This window comes from Planococcus citri, chromosome 2, assembly GCF_950023065.1.
Source record: "Planococcus citri chromosome 2, ihPlaCitr1.1, whole genome shotgun sequence".
Taxonomy (NCBI): Eukaryota; Metazoa; Arthropoda; class Insecta; order Hemiptera; family Pseudococcidae; genus Planococcus; species Planococcus citri.
This window is the reverse complement of record NC_088678.1, coordinates 67952727-67980438: the sequence shown is the minus strand read 5'-3', so window position 1 is coordinate 67980438 and position 27712 is coordinate 67952727. Positions and strand designations below refer to the sequence as shown.

Below are 27712 nucleotides of genomic sequence, written 5' to 3'. Positions count from 1 at the left end.
TAGAATGGAGAAAAAAAACGAAAAAAGTTTCCAAGATTTTTTTTGATTTTTAAAATTTTTAAAAATTTGCCCAAAAATCAACTTTGTGACTTAAAATTTTGGTTATGTGGGTTTCAGAACATGTTCTTTCGATTTAACTATGATTTCGTTCAATTTGGAAACTACCATCAGTTCGTAAATATAAATCTTTAGGTGAATTTTAACACATCCGAGTACATTTCGCGAACAATTTATTATAGTTACTTTAGTTTTGACCGTTCTCACGTTTATTTTAAAAATGTATGCAATGATGAGTGAAATGACTTACAAGTGATTATTCTTGAATACTTCTATACTGATGGAATTGACTCCTGTCATAACGAGTAATAGCAAAGTCTGGCCGATGAGGAAAATGATCAATTGTGGAAGTGCCATTTGTGCAGATTTTCTAATCTGTAACCAAGCGTTCGAGAAGTAAGTCGTCATGATGATTTAAGTAAGAGTGGTAATAAAAAATAATATCGATTTTGTGGTATTTTTCAAGAAAAAAAAGTTTGACCATTAAGCAATGATATTGACTGCGAGGAACCGATAACTACGGTTCTTTGATCATTGGTCAGTTTCTGTATAAAACGTTGAGGTTAATTTCAACACCTGTAATCCTGTATAGATTTTTTTCAAAAGCTAGAAAAGTTCTTTGAGGGTTCTCGAATGACTTGAAATCGCCATCAATAAATTTGGAATATCAGAAATATGTAAAATACATCCCTCGGCCTTCCTCCTCAATTCTACCAAGAATTTTATAGTATGAGGAATTTCAAAAAATTTCCAATTGTCAAAATATAAAAGTACGAAAATTTTGTATAAACTTTTTAAAGTTTTGAAATCCACTTAATTTGCCTGAACTAAGATATCGAATCATACGAAAGTTTTACTTGAAAAAGTTACACTGTTTCGATTCGATTCGATACGTTAAACTGAATCAGCGAGTACAATGAAAAATATTCGCGTTCAACAACTGAAACGTAACTCAGGAAATTGTTCAATAACATATGAAGTACTCGCAATGAAATTTACTCATTTTATAACGATTGAAAAACCACCAACGTATCGTGGATCTTCTTTTCACTCGTGTTAGAAACTTGAAAGTTTACTTGATTTTTCAAATCATATGTGTTGGTAGGTAGTTGGTAGTCGATTATTTGTTTTGATTATTACTCAAGTGTTCGTGCTTGAATCACGATACTACTCACTATATCTCTACAAAAAAGGTCGCAAAATTTTCATATACCTACCGTGATAAAATAAATACCGAACTACGTAGAACATTGTTGCGTTGCGTTGTTTGGCTGATTTTTCCACCTGTATCGTCGTGTTCGAGTAAGCCTAAGCTGTTTAAATGTTGAATAGGTATAGTGTGACTTGACGAATTTTCGGGTGCGATCTACCTGTTGTGAAACACACATGAAAATTTATACGTAAGTTATGTGAGCGTATCTTGAGCATATCGAAACTTACCATTAGTGTTAACAATTTCTTGATGTATGGTGAAAAAATCAAATCATCGTATTTTTCAGACAAAACCACCTGATAAATTCGCTGTTTTCATTGCCTATTTTCTGCAATTTTTTTCCTTATCTAATGGGGTGATAATCTTTGGGCAATTCCACGTCAAGTAGCACAAGTATGTGGATTTCTGGCAACATTTTTAAAAGAAAACTTAACATCAGATATCGCTGACGTGAGTAGATTTGAAAAACGATTACGTATTGCTGATCGTTTCTTCGTGAATTTCTGAAATTTATACAATATTGAATAATATTTACAAATTCTTTAAAATTAATTTTTGGATTTCTGAACTTGTTTTGAAGATTTATACAATGTTGGATAATTTACAAATTCATTAGTTATTGGATTCTTGGAGAGTTTGTGATGAATTTAAAAAACTCAAAAAACTGTTTCAAAGGTGATTTTTGAAATTTTTCATGAAACATGAATTTTTTTAACCAAGTGAACCAATGTGAATAATTCCTTCAATTCAACTGCCATACACCAACAACTACCAGTTTTATGCCATTCTGGTGCCTACAGGGATTTTTTGAAATTTTCTCCTGGAATTTCAAATCGACTGTGGCAGGTGCTTAATGGATACTCTCTCGTCCTCTCGACCGTTTTATTGTGGCTACCGTTAAGAGTGTTTTATTTGTGGATGAAATATTGTCTGGTATCACCCTACTTGAAAACAATTGCAATTTGGTATTTTGAAGCCTCCATCATGCTGGCTGAAAGGACCCTCTCGAGGAGTCCGCCTCCAATTTGAATGAGATAACGATTTTTGGAAAAAGCATGATCGAGACCCCTAATCCTAAATTTTAACTGCCCAAATTAATTACTTACTTATTATGCATATTTGTGGGAAATTTTTAAAAACTCAAAATTAGCCATTTTTGGTTATTTGTTTTTTTTTTGTTTTTGATTTCAAAGTTAGTATTGTAATAGTGAGAGTGAGAAAGACTGGTAGATGGAAAAAGTATATTGACTGTGTATGAGAGAAATTCCTATAATTTTGTGTTGGGCGAATTCTAAGAAATATTCCTTAAGAGGGAAATATTTCTTAGATGCCTGCTTAGCTCAAGATGGAGAGACTTGGTGCGCTGTTATAGTGGAGCGTAGCGTAGCAGCACGTAGCTGCTACGCTACGCTCCACTATAACCGCGCACTTAGTCAATCAGACTACACTATTCACTTAGAACAATCCTTGGTTACCTTTTAATTAAACGAAATGATAACACAAGGAGCAATTATGTACAATTAGTTTAATCAAGAATATATACGTAGTTGAGCAAAGTGTACCAAATAATTTACAAGTGTCTAGACGTAAATTATTCTGTATTGCCATGAGATTCGATGGCGACAGCATAACCGGCCAAGATTATGCGGCAAGTGTACAACGCACGCGAGCTAGGCTCGGAAGATTGGTTTAGGGGTGAATTAAAACAATATTTAAGCAAGATAATACAGCTTCTTAAATAAAATAGATCAATTGATAGATGATTAACACATCGTCATCTACCAATTGATACCATTACGCAAGATATATTATTAACGCAATTAGATAAATTAAGGGCGCACGCAACCCTTTAAAAGGATTCTCGATTACCTGAGATGGTCTGAGTACTTTTCTGTTTTTACCTGTTCACATTGCCTGCCTCTCCCTGGCGACCCCAATAATAGTCGCTTCGGCAGGTCTGAGTCGGAGTTCCATTTTTGTAGAGACAATGGCTCAGATTTCCGGATAAATCTGGCCAGTGACTAAAAAAGTACCATGATCTTACGCGGGAAATTAACGAAGATCGCGTTATATAAAATAGTACCATGTCTGTAGAGGAAATTAACAACGCGACACGTTATAAGTACAAAAATTACCATCTACAGATGGGTACATCGAATGTGTGGTTTCCAGAGAGCCGAGGCAGGGCTCCCAGGTCACCTATTTAGCTGGTTAGAGCTTAAGAGAAACTACCGCGGACTAAGTACTCGAAAGACTGATTTTTTTAAGGAATACAAAGCTGGAGCTGAACCTCAGCTTCGACAGAATTGTCGCACAATAGCCTTGAGCGCACCCCCTACAGTAAGATTCGCGTAATCTTGCCTAAGGTCGGCAAGATCATAAAACTACGTTGAGGAGAAATTACGTTAAGACCACGTATAGGTGGTCAGGGCAGTCCTGCTCATCACACCCAGTTGACCAAATGCTAGCAAATTTTACGCTAGCACGAATGGTGCCGGAATTTGAGACACTTTTTTTAAAAATGCTAGCAAATCAGTAGTGATTAGGTCGCATTAGCTTATCAGAATTGAGCACAAACAGCTAGGGTATAGCTAGCATAAAGCTAGCGAAAAGCTAGCATTTTGTTAGCACTTTGCTTGCAATTCTACTATGTAAATGCGACTAAATCGCGACTGATTTGCTAGCATTTTTAAAAAAAAGTGTCTCAAATTCCGGCACCATTCGTGCTAGCGTAAAATTTGCTAGCATGAGGCTAGCGTTTTGCTAGCGCAGGAAAAGTTTGATTATCAGGAAAATTATTTTTACTAATTAACTTTTAAAAATACTAGGAGGTGTTTTCAATCAGGTCAAGGTAGTTCTCCAATATCCAAAAATAGGCAACTGACCTCCTACGCTAGCTCACCGCTAGCATAGCGCTAGTGAGGTGTGCCAGAGTAAGTAGAGTGATAGCACTCTTCTTACTATCATACAAAATACTACCTTGAGCTTATATTCAGATTGACTACATACTTTATCTAAGAGTAGCAAAGTATACCATGAGAGAGAACAACGCTAGCAATTTGCTAGCATTAAGCTAGCGCTTGGGTTAGAAGGCTCTTTATTGAAAAATAGGTAAAGTTTTTTTTTTTAAATTAAAAAATTGCCAAAATTTAAAATTTGAAAATGAAATATCAAACAAACTAAAAATAAGAAATTTCAAAAACATTTGAACAACATTTTTAATGAACAAACTATACATTATAAAAAATGAAATAATTACAAGAATGATTTTTCAATAATGGAATATTCTTCAAAATTATTGTTCAAAGTTGAAAAGTAGCTAAAATGGAAAGGAAAAAAACCTACCTGTTAAAATGAAAAGCATTAACAAATTTGAAATTTTTTTAAAAATGAAAATAAAAAAATCATTGAGAAACGAAAAATTACGTAGGTATTTAGGTATCTGTTAAAAATATTTAAAAATTCCATTTAAAAAATGAAGAAATGGAAGTATTTTTCTGAAAAATGGGTGAAAGAGATTCACTGAAGTTTTTCTGTACTTGCATGAGTAGGCTATGAAGGAAATGCCAGTGAAAAACATGCTAGAAAAAAAATGCCACATACTTGCTCGCATTTTGCTAGAATCTAATTCCATACAGAAAGCTAGCTGAAAAGTGAGGGCAATCAGCTAGCGTTTTTCTATTGCTAGATTGCAAAGTAAAAGCTAGACGAGAGAGACTAGAGATCTGCTCGCATTTTGCTAGCATTAGATTGCTAGATAAATGTAAGCAGATAAATGCAAGCGTATTGCTAGTGTAGAAAAGCAAGCAATTATCCGTTAGTAAAACGCTAGCATTAAGCAAGCACAATTATTGTGATACAAATGCTAGCTGAAAAAAGCGGGAGAATTGCTAAAGAATTGCTAGAACATAATTTGCCAGAAAAAAAGTGCTAGCAAATTGCTAGCTTTTTGCGAAAGATTTAATGCTAGCTACAAAAAGCTAGAAAAATGCTAGCACTTTCCCAAAACGTGAGTAAAATGCTAGCAATCCGCTAGCACTTGGTCAACTGGGCAGTACATATTTATTTTATATTATGAAAAAGTTTGGGAATCACCCTCGAAACGAGTTTTTTAAATTTTTTGAATTTTTAAAAATTTGCTTTGAATTCAAAAATGAACTTTGACACCTAAAATGTTGGTTACGAAGGTTTCAGGACCTGCTACGATGTTACAATGAGGCGCTCGCCCGTGAAAATGAACGTCATATTCGAAATCAGCAACATTTGCAAATTCAAATTCGAGATTGGTGTGCAACGCGGTTTTTTGGGATGATGAATTCAATACCGCAAACCGCAGCTCATTAAACATCTTCCTTCTCTTGGTCATTGGGTTTGAATTCACTTGGGAGATTTTTTTCAATATTTTTTACCCCCAACAATCAATTTTGAAGACCATCCTACTACATAATTATGTACAATATACATTAAACACTTTTTGTGAAACTTGAAGACGTACCTATTTTCATCATGTTTGCCTGTAAAAGTACCATGGGCAATGGGCATGTGCGAATTTTTGTTCATGCTATTTTGAATAAGTTCTGTTGAAGTAAGTTTGGTAGAAGATGTCTACAAGGTGCGATTCAGAAAAATAAGTAATCAATGTATTCTGTATATTATCTCACTCAAAATATCCATCTGAAAATGAATCAAACTAAAGTAACAGAAAAAAAATCGTGGAAAATGATTGTGATGCGTTTTTATTTCTTGCAGAAACATTAAAATATTTTTTGAGTGTACTTAAGAGTAGGTACTTAATTCCTAACTTTAAAAATGCTTCAAATTATAGTCCCAAGTTAATGGATAAAATTGAAATTAAAGTGCTGAATTTCGCACGTGTAGTAAAAATAATGTGGTTCTTGAATATACTTACCTAGTAGGTATAATAATGAATAATAATCTTAAATTTTATGGTAACTTTTCAACTTATATTTATATGTGTACTTGACCTACTAATAAAAGAATCTTCTGAAATGACAAGCTCATATTTGAATTGAAAGCAAGTCAAAATGGAAAACCACAACTTAAAACCTTCATTGCCAAAATTTCAGGTGCTAAATTCATTTTTGGGTTTTTGGAGAATTTTTGGAATTTAAAAATAATGTCGATTTTTCAACTTTTTTTAAAATTATATTTTTAAAAAAATGAAATTGTGTGAATAATTACTTCAATTCTGTACCATAACTTTGGAAACTACTTGTTTTAGGCCATTCTGAAGCCTCCGGCAAGTTTTTAATCTTCTTCAGAGATTTCCAAAATGGCTGCGGAAAGCTCAAAAATGAACTTCTGCGTTTAAACTGTTGGTTGCCAGGGTCTTAAGATATGCTCTTTCGATCAAGTTTGGTGTTGTTCATAAATAGGAGTGTGCCAGCTCAAGAGATTTTCTCGTTAACATATAAGTACGTAGGTATGTGAAAATATGGCAAAGTTGATATTTTTCATGAACCTTTAAACGTTCAAGAATTTCGTTACAATTAAAAAATTAAATTCAGTTCGTAAAAATATTTTGAATGGTGTTGTTTTTTGAATTCTAAATCGTTTTAAAATCTTGATGCAGAAATTTTTCTGCCTGTGAAATGAGCTGTTTTATCAGCCATAGCCAAGGAATCTTCCAACTCTAGATTTCATGCTTTTTCTTTTTTTCCTAATTGCCTCAACAACCTCTTGGGGCATGGTTCTTACCGCAGGAGTTCCTCTACAATGTCCATCTCTCCGATTATTATGAATATCGAAATGGTATGCAAAAAATGTAGTCTCGTCAGTGGATGTGCTTGCACAGTATACTATGTTTCCATCTTCATTCGTGCAAACTGCAATTACGACCGGTTCAATCCATCCTCCTTCGTCTGGGTTTTCTTCTAATGTAAACTCCATGCCAATTGATTCACATTCACCTTTTGTTACGTATTCTGATGTATTTCGGCAAATCGAAGTTACAAAATTTTTATACTCCTTGCAGATATTATTTCTGAAAAATGTACAGTATAGGTGTTCAAATGTGTAAAAAGTAAGCTAACCAACGAGACGGAGCTCGAATAAAAGACTGATTAAGATTGAAAGTACAGGATCATTTGTATGCGAGGAGGGGACCACTTCATGGCTTTCTATCAACAAAGTAGGTAGGTAGGTAGGTAGGTAGGTACACCTTATTAGTCGAGCAGCCCGCTTAAGGATCTATTGCACCCCCCCCCCTCCGTCGATCCTCTGGGACAACTTTTTTATTAAAGGCGGAATCCTAAAAAACGTTTCTAGCCCTTGAACTCAAAAAAAAAAAAAAAGTGGCCCTACTTATAAAATGGCGGCCATTTTGATTGACAGGTCAGCCGAAATCGCAGATTTTGCGCTCCAACATAGGACTAGCATAAAATTTTTTAAACCGTACAAAGGTAGATCGAAAGAGCAGGCGAAAATTCATCACCAATCAAAATTTCAAGTGCTAAAGTGCCTTTTTCGATTTTTGGTGAATTTTCAAAAATTAAATTTTGGCCAAAATGTGGAAAAAAATCAAAATTTTACCAAATTGACCTGGAAAACTGAAATTTGGGATATACCCTATTTTCGACATGCCAAATCGATTGGAAACGGTTTCAACCCGTTTTGAGCAGTTCTGGAGCCTCCAGCAGATTTTTGAAACTCGAAATTCCCACAAAATTTCATCAAATGGAGTTGGAAAGCCGAAATTAATTCTGCAAACTAATTTCAATACGCTATGAAGTCAACTGCAGGTGAATTTCAAGTCGTTTTGGAGCGTCTAGTAGATTTTTGAAACTCGAAATTCCAACAAAATTTCATCAAATGGAGTTGAAAAGCTGAAATTAATTCTGCAAACTAATTTCAATACGCCATGAAGTCGACTGCAGGTGAATTTCAAGTCGTTTTGCAGTCTCCATCAATTTTTTGAAAATACTAGAGCCTCCAGTACATTTTTGAAACTTAAAATTTCCCCAAAATTTCATCAAATGGGGTTAGCAAGCCGAAATTTACTCTGCAAACTAATTTCAATACAATAATATGAAGTTGACTGCATGGTGGTTTCGAGTGGTTTTGAAGCCTCCAGCTACCTACTTTTTCGAAATTTCAATTCTCCTAAAAACGCCATAAAACCTTTCAAAAAGTCACTGGAGGCTAATTTCAAGTTTCAAAGATGTACTGGAGGCTCCAGTAATTTTCAAAAAATCGCTGGAGGCTCCAAAACGACTTGAAATTCACCTGCAGTCGACTTCATATAGCGTATTGAAATCAGTTTGCAGAATTCATTTCGGCTTTCCAACTACATTAATATGAAATTTTGTGGGAATTTCGAGTTCCAAAAATCTGCTGGAGGCTCCAGAACTGCTCAAAACGGTTTGAAACAGTTTCCAATCGATTTGGCGTGTCGAAAATAGGGTATATCCCAAATTTTAGTTTTCTAGGTCAATTTGATAAAATTTTGATTTTTTCCCACATTTTGGCCAAAATTTGATTTTTGAAAATTCACCAAAAAATCGAAAAAGCCGCTTTGGCACTGGAAATTTTGACAGGTGATGAATTTTTGCCTGCTCTTCCGTTTTACCTTTGTACGGTTTAAAAAATTCCATGCTAGTCCTGTGTTGGAACGCAAAATCTGCAATTTCGGCTGACCTGTCAATCAAAATGTCCGCCATTTTGTAAGTAGGGCCACTTTTTTTTTGAGGACAAGGGTAGAAATGTTTCTTAGGACTCCCCCTTTAAGAAAAAAGTTGTCCCGAAGGATCAGCAGGGGGTGCAAGGGATCCTTACGCGGGCCCCCTGATTATAAAGGTGGGTAAAATTTTGCAAGGAAATAAAAAATTTCCATTTTTTTTTTTGGTGCAACTTGAAGAACATTGAAGCCAAGATTTGGCAGGTAATGATTTAGCAAATTTTATTTCGTTCAATTTCGGATGGATTTTAACACCACCGTGTACATTTCGCAAACAATTATACTTCAGTTCTGACCATTCTCACACTTGTTCTAAAAATTTATGCAATAATGAGTGGAATGACTTACAATTTATTTCTGTAGAAATACTCTTTATGGATGGAATTGACTCCTGAGAATAGCAACGTCTGGCCGATGAGGAAAATTGTTAATGCTGGAAGTGCCATTTGTTCGTCAAATAAATTATGCTTCTTGATGCTAATTTCCTAATCTGCAAGTGAGCGTTCGAGAACTAAGTAGTCGTCATGATGATAAGTAAAAGTGGTAGTACAAATATTTCCCAAACGTCAAAATATAATAAAAGTACATAACCCTCAAAAATGTGGAAATCCACTTAACTTGCCTAGCCAAGATATCAGATCATACGAACGTTTTACTTACTCGATAAAGTCACACTGTTTCGATTCGATACGTTCAACCGAATCTGTAGGTAGGTAGGTACCTACAATGAAAAATATTCGCGTTTAACAACTGAAACGTAACTCATGAAATCGTTCAATAACATATGAACTATGAAGTATTCACCATGAAATTGACTCATTTTATAACGAAGGCAAAACTACCCAATACCCCTGTATCGTGGATCTTCTTATCACTCGTGTTAGAATTTACATGATTTTTCAAATCATATGTGTAGGTACAGGTAGTTGATAGGTATTAGGTACTCGATTAATTGTTTTTGATTATTACTCAAGTGTTCGTGCTTGAATCACGATCGGATCCCTACAATAATAGTCGTCAAATTTTCGTATAATGTGGTAAAATAGGTAGGTAGGTATAGGTACTTGAATACATCGACGATGTAGAACATTGTTGCGTTACGTTATTTGGTTGATTTTTCCACCTGTGTCGTCGAGTATGAATGAATACCTAAGCCTAAGATGTTTAAAAGTTGAATAGTGTAGCTTGACGAATTTTCGGGTGCGATCTATCGTGAAGCCAACGTCAAAATTGATACCTACGTAAGTTATATGTGGGTATAGTTTGAGCATATGAAACCAAGCTACATCGAAAGAGCATGTTCTATAATCCCCCTGGTAACCAAAATTTCAGATGTTAAGGTTAATTTTTGGATTTTTGGCGAATTTTTGAAAAAGTTTTAAATCTCAAAAAAACCGGTTCGGGGTGATTTTTGAAATTTTTCATGAAAGAGGAATTTTCTTGAGCGAAATGAACCAATGCGAATAATTCCTTCAATTCAACTGCTATATACACCTATACAACTAGATACCAGTTCTTTGTAATTCTGCAGCCTTCAACGTGTTTTTAAATTTTCTTCAGATATTTCAAACTACTCTGGAAGGGCGAAAAAATCAGAAATCTAAAAAATGAAAATTTGTCCATTTTTGAGATATTTTACCAGTATGTGTAGACGAACATTAAAAAAAAAATAATTTTCCTACACCTACTCTCTAGTGAACACTTTTAAAGCCCACGATTTTGAGCGACTTCGTTATTTTCAACATTTCAAAATTTTTATAAAAAGAATTCCTGGAATAGGAAAGAATTTTCACTCGATAAAATTATAGGTTTTTTTGCGTATGGTATCGCGAGTGAGAAAGAAATACAGCCCATACCTACCTACAATTTAGTTTTGTAACGTAAAAGAGTACGCCATCTGTGTTGGAAAGTGCAAAGCTGCAAACGTACACAATACCTACGCTTATTAAATATTCATAATATTCATATCATGCGGAAGGTGTTCGTTGAATAATTTAAATAATTTGTGTTTAGTCGCGTAATTAAAATAAACGTATATTTTTGACATTTTGGACAAATTCCTTCTCTTCAACGTACTACTTACTCGTACTATTATAGGTTTATTATGACGGGCTCGTTTAAATGCTCCCCAAGTGTGCGTAAACCTTAGCCTAATTCAGGCATGGAGGGTTAAATTTTATAACGGATTACGACTAAGAGGAGGAAACGAGATGAATAAATTTAACGGTGATTGGAGTTTAGATAATATTGTGATAGTGTGGTAATAATTTTAAATTTTACAGTGTGATGAGAGTGATTAAAATCAATTTTGAAAGTACGGAGGAGGGGAATTATTGGGGAATTTATTTTTTTCGTGTGTGTTTTAAAGGAATGAAAGTTGAAAATGTCATTTTTTTTCTTGAGCTTATCTTAAAATATTTCCTCGTCGATTTTTTCTTCAATTTTTTGTGATATTTGATGAGCTTTATGCGAAAAAAATGGCGGGAATCTGGCCAAATTCAGTGTAAAGTCGAGACCATTGTTTTGAGTTGAAAGTCGCTCAGAAGAAATTTTCATACTGGAGGTGCTCCTGGAGGGGAGATATGGATCCTCAAGAAGGAAGGCGGGTATTAGTTTTCTACATTTTGAGAAACAGAAAAACTTTTAAAAATCCTCACTATAAGTGAATGTTGTAACTTTTTTGGTAGGTAAACTTTCTGTCGCTGGTTTAGATCTTGCATGATCTTGGGCTATTTTACATTAGATTTGACTCGAGAAGAACGGTTTAACCTCAGAAGCATTTAATGATGAACTATTATACGTAATCTATGAACTTAAAGCTATACTTAATGCCTAATACTTAAAATAAACTACGTACATAAACCACTCCTTCGATAAATTATCTTCCCTTTTTGTTCGCCAGCAAGCTGATTTTGAAAATAAAACGTCGAATATATGTATATATTCGACGTTTTATTTTCAAAATCAGTTTACTGGCGAACAAAAAGGGAAGATAATTTATCGGAGGGGTGGTATATTCACCGCAGATTTTATTGTTTAATACTTATTCGCTATCATCATCATTGTAATCACGCTCCGGAACCGGGTACTCATTACCTGTGTCGTCACATACACTTTTGGTATAATCATATGTTCTATAGTAATAGGACTTCTGTGCTTCAGTGACGCACTTTATTATTTTACCCTTCTTATTTTTGCAGACTCCAATGTGATAAGTCTCCTCTAAAGTACCCCCGTGCTTATCGTATAGTTTTACGACCATATCTTGGCATGTACCTGATGCCGCTCCAACTCCTCTCTGGCATATATCATCAACATCGTAGTTATCGCAGATATCATCACTGGAAAAAAATACAAAATACAAATTATCAAGTTGTGACGAATACCTACGATTAGGTTAGGTTAGGTTAGGTTAGGTTAGCGGTTTTGATTTAATATCGGTTGGTTGGTAATTGTTTCTGCTGATGTTTTCAATTTCAAAATTTAGCATGTAGTTGACAATATGAAACATCTTACCATTTCCACGTCTCAAAGTCGACTTTGTGCATGGATTCGACTATCGGTAGGAATGTATGTGCTGAGAAAATGATGACAATTACTAGTACGCTGAATCCTCGAAATGCCATTGCGAATTTGTGGGTTATAGAGCACGTTGCGATAACTCAGAAAGTTTGTATGGATCTGGAATAAAATCAGAATCGTTGTAATGCTTACGAAGGAACCTTTTGGACTCATACTCCCAAATTTGAACGAAAGGTATAGATCGGAAAAGCATGTATGATGTAAGTACTAAAACCCTCGAAACCAAAATTTCAAATGCTGAAGTGCATTTTTGGATTTTTGACGAACTTCTCAAAATTAAAAAAATGACTATTTCTTGACTTTAAATCTTATTCTAGCTCTATCTTGTCTCCAGTTCGTCACTCCTCAAACTTCAAAGCACCGATTCAGGGTATCTAACGGGTAGTGAAAAAAACAAATTTTAAGAATGGGTAGTGAAAGTAGCGAATTTAGTCGAAAAGGTAATGAAAAAATCAAAAAAAATCAATAATGCGTTCATTCGTATTATTTTTTTAAAAATAATTTAGATTGAAATTAAAAAATACTTTTCCTACCCTACATACAAATTTTTGAACATTTTCTTGCGAAAAATTCGACTTTGTAGTTTATTTTTGTGGGTGTGGGGGAGGGAGGGAGGGAGGGGGGGAGGTCGAGATTTTTTTGATAATTTGGGGTACCTAGTGAAAAAAGTAGATAGTGATTTTTTCAACAAAGAAATTCCGTTACTAGATACCATGATCAACTTTTGGTAATTATTTTTAATTATTGGTTGGGGGGGGGGGGGGGGAGTTTCAGTTTGGCAAATTTTATGACACTTTCTGCAGTTTTGACAAATCATCATTTAATCTGGATAATGTCCTATTAATTCGTGGTATTTTTGAATAATGTAAGTAGGTTGTGCAAAATGTTAACTTACCTAAATGAGGCATTTTCTCAAAATTTTTGCTGTTTTCTGATGGTCCATAAATTTTTGATATTTTTGAGTGATTAATTTTCGCTATCAATTTTTGATATTTTTATGATACTTTATTTGTGAATAATTTATTTCTGGCTCTTTATTAAATATGGAGATCGTCAGAATTTTTACTTTGGCCTTCGACCATTAGATATTATTTCATATACATATCTGTTGATTGATCAATAATTTTATAACTAACTAATCCACCTTAATTTTTCTTTGTTTCAGGTGAGTACAAATTTCCTTCCAAAAATGATAGAATATGAACTCGCGTATGAGAATAAGTGAGCAATTTTATAATACTTATGAGAAAAGTTACGTAAGTCACTTCTCCACCATGTGACATTTTATTTTCAATGGCAAATCCAAAAAAAGTCGTAGCAGTCTGCCACTACGTAAGATCCAAATTTTTGTGCCAGAAACTTTGAGGGCTCTTGAACTACTCGCACCCTAGCTTCGATCCTGCGCTTTGCCTGCATCTGGGGAGGGGAGCTTCGTCCACCCTGCACCCCCCTCGAGCTTCGCCCAACTACCTACTGAGAATATCTTCTTCCCCCTCCAAAAAAATATGGTAACAAACCTTTTTTGACCCTGACAAGGGTCAAATAGGGTTGGAAGGTGAAAACCTACAAAAGGCACTTAGGGGACATCCTCCCATTGTACTGTGAAAATTTGGACCCTCTAGGTCAATTTGGAGGGGCTGTAGGCTTTCCTAAACGTTGAAAAACACGTAAAATAGACAAAAAAATCTACTTTTTTGATCCGGGAGAGAGGTCAAAAAGGGTTGGGAGGTTGAAACCTGCAATAAGTACTCATATAGGGCACCTTTCCATTGTATTCTGAAAGTTTGGACCCCCTAGATCTTTTTAGGGGTGAGGGGGGTCAAAAATAGGGATAAAATGTGGTTTTCCCACCTTAAATGGGGTGGAAATGACCTAGGAAGCTGAAATTTTGATATGTTGATCACAATGTAAGTACTGGTCAATGGTATGATTTTGGACCCTTTTTGTCCATTTGGGAACATATATTATGCCCCTCCAAAAAAATGACCTTTCTATAATTTTCAACTTTGGCCCTCTTCACTGCAGGGGCCAACTCTAGCTCCCAAAAAAACCTCATTCCCCAAGTTTGACCTTATTTGATCAATTAGAACAGGTTCCAGGTCATAAAATGTAAAAATCGCCGTTGTGCTGAAACTTTTAAATAAATAGGTAGGTACATATATTAAAACTGACACACCGGGAATCGTTTAGTTTGAGCTCAAAACGTTGAGAAATATCAAAATTTTTGATCCTCCACCCTTTCTTCCAAAATTGGACCTACCGCAATAGCCATCATTTTTTACAAAAATTTTGCTAAAAAATTCTGAAATCACGGAATTTGAAAATCGACTGAAATAATTGCCCATCAGGTTTGAATTGAGGTGATCTGATTTTCCGAATACGAATATGGAAACAGTAGATCAAATTTTTGAGTTCATAAACAATTTTGATTTTTAATGAATTTTTAAAAAATCAAACTTGGGTCAAAAATGGGAAAAAAATCAAAATTTTACCAAATAGATCAAGATATCTGAAACTTGGCATGTGTCCTGTTTTTGATCCTCCAGATCGATTAAAAACGGTTTTGAACCATTTCGAGTGGTAGTTCTGGAGCACCCTAGCAGATTTTTGAAAATTGAAATTTCCACAACATTTTACCCGATTGAGTTGTTGAAATGAAATTTATCGTACTTAGTATCCCATTTTTAATACGCTGAGTCGATTGGAGGTGGTTTCAGGCTGTTCTGGAGCCTTCAGGTATATTTTGGAAATTTCAGATAGGTATTCTACAAAGTGGTCTAAAAACCGTCCAAATCATCTTGAGCCTAAGCGTCGTTTTTTTTCAAAATACAGAGCATCTAACAAGTGGTGAAAGTCGTGAAAAAGTAGTGAAAGTCAAAAAGGTGGAGAAAAAAATAAAAAATTTGTGTGAAAAATTTGATTTTGTCAATTTTCTTGTGTGGGGGGGGAGGGAGGTCGAGTGGAGAGCTTTCTAAAAATTTGGTTGTAGAATAGGTAGTGAAAGAAGTAGTGAAAAAGTAAATGTTGCAAGATGTACTCTCAATGGCGAAGTGTTTTTCTGTTAAGGGGAAAAAAAGGGTAAAGTTTACTGGCAAAAATATTGTTTATCTTTCTCGAATGCCGAGTAGGAGATATGTATAATGTTGATTTTTTTTTCAAAATAAACCGTCGAAAGTAATAAAAAGCCCTTTCTGTTTTCTCTGCTCGGCAAAACGTAGGTCGCTGTAGAGTTAGGTAGGTACCTATCGTATCGAAGAAGAGAATAAAGAAGCGAGACAGAGATAGGTTTCACGCGATCAGCACCACCTCGATTTACGTTCAGATTTCCCAAGCTTGTACTTTTTTTCTCTCTCTATGTGCTTTTTTCCTCCCTTACCTTCGCCCCAGCTATGCCCTATTCTCGCTCGTCTATTATAATACATCAGCAGGTTGCTGAAAGTAAACCTACTAACTTATGGATACTGATGACTCGACTAAATGAGGCACCTTCTCCGCCTCCACCGTCGCTAGTCGACTGCGCCTTAGTATTTTCCAACGTTTTCCACTTTATATACACCCTTCCTGCCCCCTCTCCGTCCCCCTCCCCCTGCGGTATCCGTCTCACAAACTCGTACAAGCTCTAATGTAATGCAACCGAGATGATCATTTTTCAACAATGTTCAAAAGTATCTTCAGTTTATCTGAAAATATGACAACCGCAAACTCTCTCTCGCTCGTTCGTCTTTGCTCTCTACTCTTCCTCGTTTCGTGGCCTTTGATATAGTATACAAGTACGTCGTAGTGGTACCCTAGTATACTATATATTACATAGTACCATACACAACTTAATAGATCACCGTTCTACTCGCTCTATTTAACTTATAAAAGATTCTTATCTTTGGCCTTTTTCGGAGCTTGTTCGTTACCATCGCCGCGTCATCTTACAGACATACGTATTATGGCTCCTTTTACAACTTCTTTCTAGCTTTTAACGTTATAATTTCCTTATTATTAGATATTTATGAACGTAATAGGGTAGTATTCTGCTATTGTTGAGTTTGTTACAGTTCATCTGGTTTGCCTGCTCGAGCGACCAAAATACATACATACGAAAAGTCCAGCGAGGAAATTTGGACTTATGTTCATAAATTCTTGGTCATAATGGTATAAAAAATGAAGTAATTATACTTTCTAAGTTTTCAGTTGAGGTTGAGGTCGACTTATATTGACATTAACCAAACACCAGTCACGGTATATTGAACATATAAGTTAACTATGGAATTTATTTGCTGTTTACAGTGAGTTATATCTCAGGGTACCTTACAGATTTCGAAGATCATTTTGAGATTAAAGCGATGTATCTATTTGTTAAATGCTCCAAATTACCATTCTCATACCATTAGTTATAAATATTTATGAACTAGAGTAGAATATACGCGTACATACATTGTAGACTGTGGCGTCGAGGGAATCTCTAATTTTTTTGTTTGGTTCGTTGTAATAAAATTACCAAAAGGTCGATCAATAAATAACTTTTGAAACTATAGGACCCTATCTCTAATTTTCAACTCTCTCAAAAACGTGAAGCATTAGGGCTAGATCACAAAAGAAAAATTCGGAGTATTTTGACTACTTAAATTCAGTAGAGAATTTCCTTTCGAGTTGAAGGTCACTCAGGTAACATTTTAGCTCCGGAGGTGCCCCTGAAAGGGAGATTTCAAAAAAAATCGTGGTTTTTTCACTTTAGCCCTTACCCAAACTGTTATGGGAGAAATAATCCAGCTCCAAAATATAATATTTGAGATTCTGCTTCGATCTAGGTCATTGCCATTAAAATTCAAGACCACTTTTAGGGTTATTCTAGGTACTGAGCGGTTGAAAATTTACCAGTTATTTATTTTTGGGTTTTGTCGTTTGAAAATTTTTTTCTTCTCAAATATTTCGCATCAATCATGTCAAAACATCGGAAGTAAAAATTGAATCATCGTCCTTTTTTGAGTTACACGTGCAAGTACAGCAATATTATCTAACGCTCGAAAATTTTCAAAAAGAAATCGTTGGTTTTTTAGAATCATATTTTGAGGGGAAAAATGAATGAAAACACCCTCCAGTATTTAAGAAAGTCCAAAGCTTCTGAAAAACTTGAAAACGAAACAGTGTTTAAGTAGTGGCTCCAAAAATAGGTAGGTACCTACCCTACTTTTAAGTTTATGTTCTAAAAATATACCTCTAATGTTCTCAGGGTGTGAGGTTCAACTGAAATGTGACTTGAAAAAAAAAGGTGCCAGAAATTGTATTTTTTTAAAATTAAAACCTATAGGATCCTAGTTCCTTAATTAGGTAATTGTGATTTTGAAGCTTCAGCTGTCGATAAGCTTAAATAATAAACACTTCTCACTAGATGGGTTCCAAACACCAGAGATTACGAACTCACGCCAAATAAAAAGCCAAAAAATACGAAATTCCGACAATCATAAAAATATTTAGCTTTGAAGTTTATAAATACGTACGCGTAGATTCGAAATACACTTATTAAGCTCGATCGATACGATAAAATATCCGCGTACAAAATCTTGAAACTGCATAAATGACAATCGTCCCAAGAACACAAGGAAATCATTTTATGAAGAAGTACGGGAATATCGCTCATTTTATACAAAAAATTGAGCCTCATAGATACTTAGTCATAGATCGTTGCGAGGAAAAAAAAACGACGAATTTTCATTTTGTTCTTTTTTCATGGGAGAATCACGGTATTCCTAAAAAACAGGAAAATAAAAAAAAAGAAGAAAAAGAAGAGATGTTCGCAAGTTGAATATACGTATCAAAAAAATCTGTTCAAATAAATACCCAGAAATAGACTAAACTGTGAAGTACGTTAGGTGAGTATTTTTGATTGATTTGCACAACTGTGTTGCTGACGATTTTTCTCAATACGTAGGTATACCTAAACCATGATAAAATTATGTAAATGTTGACGAATGTGACCTGACTGACTAATTCGAATCAAATATTACTGTATTTTTATGGATTTAAAAATGAAGTGCAATATTTTTTCCATAATATTCGCGATCATGACTCATGTTTTCTGTTGAATATTTCTTTAGGGGGTATAATGTGGAACGTGGATGTGCTCTATGATTTTTCCCATTAATGAATGGATCATTCAATTTGTCACACTTTAATTTGAAAGTATACGACACTCCGCATTATAGTAGAAAATCTTGTTCAAAAACCGTTACAATCAAACTCAATTCCTTCGAAATTTTGATTTTTTAAAATGGTGAATCAGTCAATTTGGATTCTCAAAAATTTGAAAAAAACTTGAAAATGGAATTTAAAATGCTTATAAAGTTAGGCTTATGAGGCAATTTTTTCTTCTTCTCAATTCCGATTAAGTCGACTTGAATTAATTTCAATTCTAGATTCTACAAAAATTTCAAAAATTGCAAGTTGAACTTTTTCAAAATTTGAAACAATAATTTAACAATTTTGAAAAAAAAGCTAGTAGGGTAAATACAGGTACGGTAATATGAGCTTTTACACAATTTTGGAAAAATTTAGGCTTTTTGAAAATTTTGAAAGAATCAGGACTTTTTTTTTACAATTTTGGCGAAAACTGAAACAACAATTTGATAGAGTGAGATAGATAATTACAGGGAAAGGGGGAAATTATTTTTCCTTAGGGAAGAAAGAATTACCTCTCCTGGATAGCTCAGATAGATGGAGAGGTTCGATAAATACCATCAACTCTACTCATAAAAAGTCATTCAAAAGTACCAAATAAATACACACACTCGACGAATAGTATTAATTATGTGATTTATTAGTACCTATTAAAGAACAACTAGAAAAGTACACTTTTAAGATGGAAGGTGATAATCCCCCCCAAGCAAATTCTATTCGGAAATTTCGGCAAAATTTGATGCAATTCGGAAAGATTTCGGAATTTTTGGATAAGGGCCTGTGATGGAAAGAAAACCCCGTTTTCTCACTTCTCGAAACAAAAATTTTCAAAAGCTTCTGCCCTCGGTTCACTTGGGCTCGTTTTCTTTCCCTTTTCAGGACCGCAATCTAGCAGGAAATTTCTAAGAAAAAATCAAGTTTCAAAGCCAGAAAATGAATTATTCCTTACAGAAAACATCGTTTTTTAAAAATTTTCTAGAGCTTCCGCCCTCGCTGGAGCCTGTTCTGTTTTCTTTTTCAAAATCAACTTCCTTCAAAAAAAATCATTCGAATTCTAAAATTTTAAAATCCAACAAATAAACTTTTCATCCGCACGTTTGAAAAAACATTGTTTTTATGCCTCTGGAAATACATTCGGAAGTTTTCGCTCTTGCTTCACTTGAGCCCGTTCTTTTTTCTTTTTCAAGAGTAACTTCCTGGAAAAAACAGCATTCCAATTCTAAAGTTTTAAAAATCAAAAAATAAACTCCTCCTATTAAAAAAAAAATCGTTTTAGGCATCTCAAAATAACAATATTCAAAAGCTCTTGCCCTTGCTTCACTCCGGTCGATTTGTTTCTTATTTTAAAATATTTGTAAGTTGAACAAATTCCACATTTGAGGCCTCCAAAAATCAAAGAAAGAAATTTTTTTTGTAAGTCATAGTTATGAATGATAATGTTACTTAGGTATATCAATTGGTAGAATTAATATTTTTTTTCTACATCAATCGACAAATTTTCAGTCAGCACCACCTCCCTCTCAAAAACCCAAAAATAGCGTCTGCTTTAGGAATGGGGCTCAACATTCCCCATTTTTGGTTTTTTATTCGGCATTTTTAAATTTTCATTCGGAATTTTCGTACCAATATACCCCCCACCCTCAACCAGAAAATTTGGAACGCGATGCCTCTGAATAGTTGCAAGATTGTTTTATAATGGATAAGGGTAAAGGTACCAATTATCGACCCCTAGTTAATTTTTTGAGTTTCTCGGAGCCAAATTGATCTGGAAATGTCGGCGATGGCCTAAATTACAGCTTGACATGTCTACTTCAACATCACAAAGCCCCAAGACCCAACATTTTCATTTACTATCTTTTTTTCACATTATCTGAAAAAGTTCAAAAATTCAACAAAAAAAAAGTGACCTGAATATTGACCCCTCTAAAAAAATGTGTTAAAAATGAGTAAAAAAAACACCAAAATCAAAGTCTGAAGGCGTTAAAACAGATATTTATTACTTAATACCGGAATATAAAGTATTTAGAATGTTATTACAAATTATGAAAATTGGTCACTTACTAAAAAAAAGTGACCCTGATATCGACCCCCCTCAAAGAATGTGTTGAAATTTAAAAATGAGTAAAAAAACGCCAAAATCAAAGTCTGAAGACGTTAAAACAGATATTTATTAGGTACCTACTACCTACTTGACATATCAACATAAAAGTACCTTCGAACATTTTACCAGAAACTTCAGCCCATTTCTTACAATTTTGGTTTATTTTTTGGCATGTCTGTAACAAAAAACAAAGTCCTGAAATTGCCAAAACAATGGGGGGGGGGGGTCGAATTTAAGGCACTTCATAAAAAAAGCTTTGACCAAAAATTTGAAAACTCACCGATAAAATTATCCAAAAAGTAATTAACACTAATTATTCCTTCAAGTGTCAGCTTTAAATAGGAATTAACATGAAATTTATCTGCCGAATACTATTTTCACAAAGCTCACTTTCAAAAAAATTTAAAAGTTAATGTTGACTTTCTAATTTTTGTTTTTTGCTTGTCATTTCTCACCATTTGGCTTTACAGCGATGATTTTGGTCTCATTCGCTTTTTCTGTGAAAAAGGAATAAGAAAAATGTCTTTTCAAAAATGTTGTGGCATAATCAGGTGAGTTGGAGGGGGGGTCGGATTTAAGGAGGGGGTCGATATTCGGTACCTTTACCCTTACAAGCTCTAGCTTACATCTTACGACTCACATTACTAACTAGAAAAATCTTAATAATGATGATATGTATGAGCTAATTAATTATTAATTAGCGATGAAGTAATGTTACATTAATAGAAATCAAAAGTAATTACGAGTATGTACTTACTAAATGATACTGTACCCATTTTCTGCCTCTTTAGCGGGTGCCCTCAATACTAGACACCAGTGGTCTGCACGGGTCGGGCAAGCTTGCGGGCTTACCCAACCCGGCCCAAGTACTCAGGCAAAAAGCCAGACCCGACCCAAAAGCCCAAAACAAGCCCAACGGGCCCGAGCCCGGCCCGACAATAATTTTTCAACACTTCTGATAAATTTTGTTGCAAAGTTGGCTTGACGCGACGAGATGGTTTTCCCAACAATATGCATTGTTGTGATGTGAACATGGTGCTACACTTCTTTATTTACGAGTACTCACAGCACATGGGTTGAGTACCAGTTACGTACTGAAACCCAAACCCAGGAAAGCCTGACAAGCCCGGCCCAACCCGACCCGACTTTTATCGGGCTCGGCCCGTGGACTTTCAGACAGGCCCGTGCAGACCACTACTAGACACCTTGACAGAAATGTCTTACATGAAGCTACTTTTCAACTAGAGATATTTCAGATAGTCAACAAGATTGGAGAAATGTCCAAGTACCATAATTAATAGACATAATTCAAATAAAAATCACATTGAAAGCACAAATTATCCACTTAGGAAAGTAGGATAAGACAGGAAAAAGGGACAGAGGGGAAAAGCTCTGCTGCCTATGAGTCTATAAATTGATGAAGAAACCAGCCATCGCGAGTAGCCAAAACCAAGTAAAGTTGGTGGTTAGAGATCTGATGCACAAGTCTTCGAGCTACGAGCCACAGATATATAAATAGTTCCCCACTTTACCATACTTTCAGTACATAGGGATATATCAATTTTATAACCGCTAAAAGGCGATTATAAGGCATACTTCCTCATATCAAATTTTAGAATAATTCGGACTTTTGACAATTTTTGGGGGAAATCGCCCCTGAAAATGATTGCGGAAGCGATGCTGGAGTAAAATTGGAGCTAAGATCAGAGCCAAGAAAAACCAAGTCAGAGCTAAGCGAATAATATGCTACAATACAGCAGACCTCATTTAAGGTAAAGCCAAACAAAAGCTGATCATAAAGATGTACTGAAGCTGAGCTACAGCTAATAGTCTTTGGAAAGTTGAAGATGAACGAGGATCAAAAAAATGTGATACAAATTTCAGTCCTATCTATCTTAACATGATCGTTCATTTTTGGGGTTTAATTTTTTACACCTGACTGAAGTGTTGCCATGCCCAAGCCCAATTACCAAACCTCACATGTTGCTGTCTGTCTTCCACCCAGCTCCTATGCAGTGTTGTGAACAGTCTACAAGGCGACAACGTGCATCGGTGAATGACCCTTAATGCAGGATACCCTTTGGTCTAAAGTTGATAAATTTTTGACAAACGCGGGTGACCGAAAAGTCATGTCTCCGGGTTAAAATACTACAATACCAACTACCGATATCTAATTGGAACGAGAACTCCGGTACCTCTACCTACCTAGCAATACCGTGTGTATATTTTTTTCAGCTCTCTATACAGATACACGAGTAATTTGCATACGAGCAATAGTGTGTTACACATAGAAGCAAAATTTTTATCATATGTGCAAACGAAAAGACCTACAGTACACGTAAACGTTTAGTTTATAAATGTGTTGTGTGTGTACGAGTATGGTGGAGCTGGGGGCGACGCAGCAGAAGGGGAGCAGGACGCCAGGCTTGTACAACCGAAGCGTGTGTATTTGTACAAAACAGTTGAAAGTTTGGTTTCTAGTTACTACTACTACGTGTGCGTTTTCTATTATAATTTATGTTAATATTATTCCGAACGTAACAAATATAACAACGCGAAGACTAAAGGAGGCACACCGTTAAAGCGGTGTCATCTCCAACTGTTGTTATTCACTCCGTATTCACCACCCTGCCTCGGCTGCCGCTTCTTATCTATGCAAATGCCGATTGCCGAACCGCCACCGGAGTGATCTTACGAGTGGAAAAAAATTGACGTTTATAAATATATAGTAATAGGAAAATATCTAGACGAGATGTCGATAACGTTTGCAGCGGAGAACATTACTGTGTGGTGGTATCTACTATGAGAGATCGCCGTGGTTAGAGGTGAATGAAAACGAGAAAGGGGTTGAGTGATTCGGGTCGTATAAGGTGTTAAGGTGACAATGCTTAGGTGGAAATTGAGTGGCAATTGTTGATGAAAGCGAAAAATCCGGCGACAAGGTGGATGAATGGATATTATTTGTGAGCCGGGGGAGGGATGGAAGGGACGAATAAAGGATGCGAGATGTGATGAAATTGATCAAGATGTCGTCTGCGGAAGGATGAGTAGGTCTTTGGATTATTGGTCTGCCTCGAAAGAGAACCTGATGACTGATTATACTTATTTTTTTCTTACCAAAGTACGAGTTACCGATGTTTCCATAGACAGTGATATAATTTACAGCTCATTGTACGGAAAATGGAAGTGCACATGGTTTGAATTTTTCAAAATAGTTGCAAAAAAAATTAATTGCCAGTGCCATAGTTTAACACCAGCTTGCCCTGGTTTGGATCCAGCATTCTCCTCTTTACTCAGCTTTGCTCTCATCTTCTCTTAGCCTAAATCTAGTCCTGCTTCAACATAGCATCAGATTCATGTTTTACAAGAAAATCTGACGAGTGTACAGTAACCAATTTTACCTTTTTTTTTTATGATTCTTGTCAAAATTGTCAACGAATCCTATAATTTTTGCCAAAGAAAAGTCCAAAAGTGAATGCACTTTTTTCCAAAATTGTAAAAAAGTACTACTTTTTTTTGACAAAATTGTTGAAAACTTTCATCTTTTGTCGAAATGGCCAAACAAAAGTACCTATTTTGGTACTACTTTTTGCAAAAATTGTCAAAGAGTTCCATTTTTGCTGTAACTGATATAAAAAGACCTGTTTTCTGCCCATGTAAAAAAAAAACTCCCGTTTAAGCTGAATTGAAATGATTACTTTTGCTTTTTTTTACCTACTTATTTCTGTAAAAACTTTGTAATTTTCCATTCATCATATTTTTTTAATGTTTTTTCTTATTCTATTTAAAAATGAAAACATCATTCACGTTTCCTCCAAAAAAAATTCTAGCTTCAACAAATTTAACGTTTCCTGTCTACTAAACTGATCTCCCCCCCCCGCCCTTCCATTTAAGGGTACCTAGAAGTGTCTGGAAAATTGGAAAAATTGGTTTGGAAAACCTGAAAAATTCGGGGAAATCATTTCTCCAAAGTAGTGAACACCTTGCTTGAGTCATTTTTCTAAAGAAGTCATCTTTCTTCTCAATGTTGATTCAACTAGAAATAAAAGATCAAAACAAATTTCAATTTTACATTTTTGAATAATTATGTACCTATTATTGTACCTACTTAATACCTTCCTATACCTACTTGAATTATTTTATAATTAATGTTACATAAATTCATATTCTCTGCTTTCAGATCCACGCAATGAAACGAATCAACTTATTCCTGTAATTAACGAAAATGATGTAGTGAATGGAGCTTTCGTATTCGTATTTCGTAGCTGCAGCTGCTTCGTGCTAGGTATCGATTATTATAATATTACTTAAAAATGTTCCAACAGACCAAATAATTGTAACATTGTTACCAGTCATTATTGTATAGTACCTACGATAAGAATGTAGAGTTTCGTTTTTGTTTTGTTAATAAATTGAAAAAAATTGTGTACCTATTACTTCTGCCTCTGGTCATTTTTTAAAAATGAGCTTGAATCAGTAGAAATGATGATTATGTTCAAATGAAGCTCAGGTTTTGTTTTGCTTGAGATGAACACTGATCTGCTGTTGAGGTAAGAGGTCATTGAAGGGAGGAGATTATTATTTATTTGCATATGCAGGACCGTTGAGAGGGGGGCAAAGGGAACAGTTTGCCCCGGACCCATTTTCTAAAATGTTGAAAGATTTTGCCCATTTTCTTCTAATTTTCTGCATTAAAATTTCTAAAAAAAAAAAAAAATTGGTAGGTAAAATTCTACTTTTTAAGTTTTGAAGTGAAAAAATAAACTTCGTTGTGTTACGTAAAAAAAATTGAATTAAGAATTCAGATCAGAAGATATTCATTTTTATTTTTATTCAGAGGTATGAAATTTGAAGTAATTTTGAACTTTGAAGTTTGAACCAAGTATACTAATTGACTTTGAAATTGCATAAAATTTGAAAAACGTTCCATAATTAAGTACTTGCAAACACCCAAGGGGTGGAAAGCCGGAAAGGGGAAACCAATTTTTCTAAACTAAAAATTTTTTAAACGAAATTAATTATTACACTAGCTGATGAATTTATTGTTTCAGTGAAAAACTGAAAATAATTAAAATTAATTCAAAATAAAATAAACGGGAATTAATTGATGCTCAAAAATAAATTCAAAATTCGCGGCATTTCGGCCAGGCGTCGCGTGACGTCGAACACGCAGTGTTGTACTTTCAAGGAAACTCAAAACATCGAAGTAACTTCGATTTTGATGATTAATAATTTCTTCATTTATTTATTTTTTATCAATTAATTATCGCGTTAAAAAATCAATAACAATAAAATAGAATGAGTAAATCAAATTAATAAATTTTTCAAAATGATTTCGGTCGAAAAAAAATCAAAAATTACAAATTTGTTGCCAATTTCTCGTTTCCAGCTCCGGTAACAGTCTTGTTTGACAACAAATTAATTTTTTTATCACCACCGCTTGTGTAAAAAATATCGGAAAAGAAGAAGATTTATAAAATAGTGACTTTTTAATTAATTTTCTTTATTATCTAACTTACATTGTAAAGAAAGAGTTACATTATAGTTACATCGTAGTGTACAAATCATCCGGTAAGTTTAATTATGCTGCGTAAGTATGAAATGACTGAAACTTGTAAGCTGTGTAAAATCTTTATGTAAACTCCAACTCAACTCGAAATTAGGTACTTTTGAACAACGTTTTAATCGCTAAATAATTGGATCCAGGATCCGAATATTCCCGAAGCAACTTCTCCATATTCTGGACGTAGACTGTACGGTACTAAAATTATTCCTGTACCTAACTGTCGAACGTTTAGTGATCATTCTGCAGTGAACAGTTTTCGCCTTTGCGACTGTATAGTGTATTTAAATATTGTATTGCCTTATGTAAGTATACGGTATACAATCGAGAAGGTATTGGTATTTCTCCCTATGAAGATTCCATCGGTATCGCCATCAGCTACTAGATCAAAATCAAAACCTCTATTTGAACAACTCTCAGATTTTTTGGTTACAGACTTTGAATTATCGCAGCAATTTTACATTCATATACGGATTCAACTCTGTAGTAAAATCTCAATACTTCGATGAAGCTAGAAGTTCAGTAAGTATGAACGTTGAACGATGCAATTCCATATTATCAGTCCGCATAAACGATTCCCGATTCGAGTCAGCTATATTCCGGTCATCTTCATATTCGTTGATAAGTTCGTAGTATTTTATTCCATTTTCATCGTACATACAAGATTTGTCAATTTGCCCCGAAGAATTTCGCTTCGTTGGAGGCTGGAGCCATCGTAGTGAACGTATATCAATCACAGATACTTTTCGAGATTCTGTCATTTTATTATTTCGGTTTGGTTAACGGTGTCACTCTTGTCAAGACCGAAGTGTTGACATTGTTGTAATGTCCATTTTACCTTGCTATTGTAATTTGTAGTTCTTTGTTTCATTATAGTTTTTTTAGCCAACAAATTAACGTTGCCATTCATCCATTATCACGAAGCAACTCTAGATAGCTACGGTTTTAATTCGGTTACCGAAAACGAAATCTGTATTTTCATGTGCAACGTTGGTCTTCGCCTCTTCGGCCGTCTTTTGTCGCCTTCCTTCTAATTCTTTCTATGTATTAATTGACTTTCTTATGATGGAATTAACGCAGGATATTTCATCATTCGTTCGAATTAAAAGCTCTTCTAGAATAATTACATTGCTTTAGTTTACGAAGAATTAATTTTCAGTCTTCGAAATCGATCGTGGAGATTATTTCACCTCCACCACCCTCCTGAAATGAAATTTTCGTTGAATATTTCATCATTGCTTGGTTCGAATTAGAAGCTTTTTTGAAGTAGTTCTGTTGCTTTAGTTTTCAAAGAATGGATTTTCACTCTTCAGAATCGATCGGTGGAATTTTTTC

General features: G+C 34.8%; 1 long non-coding RNA gene across 2 annotated transcripts in view; it reads left to right on the top strand.

Annotated features, from left to right (window-relative positions):
- The first annotated feature begins 24999 nt into the window (after positions 1-24999).
- LOC135837358 (uncharacterized) overlaps positions 25000-27712 on the top strand; it is a 294134-nt gene continuing 291421 nt past the window's right edge. For both annotated transcript variants that reach the window (XR_010557172.1, XR_010557173.1), the window contains exon 1: positions 25000-26385. This is a non-coding gene — a long non-coding RNA (uncharacterized LOC135837358). The remainder of the gene's footprint in view (positions 26386-27712) is intronic.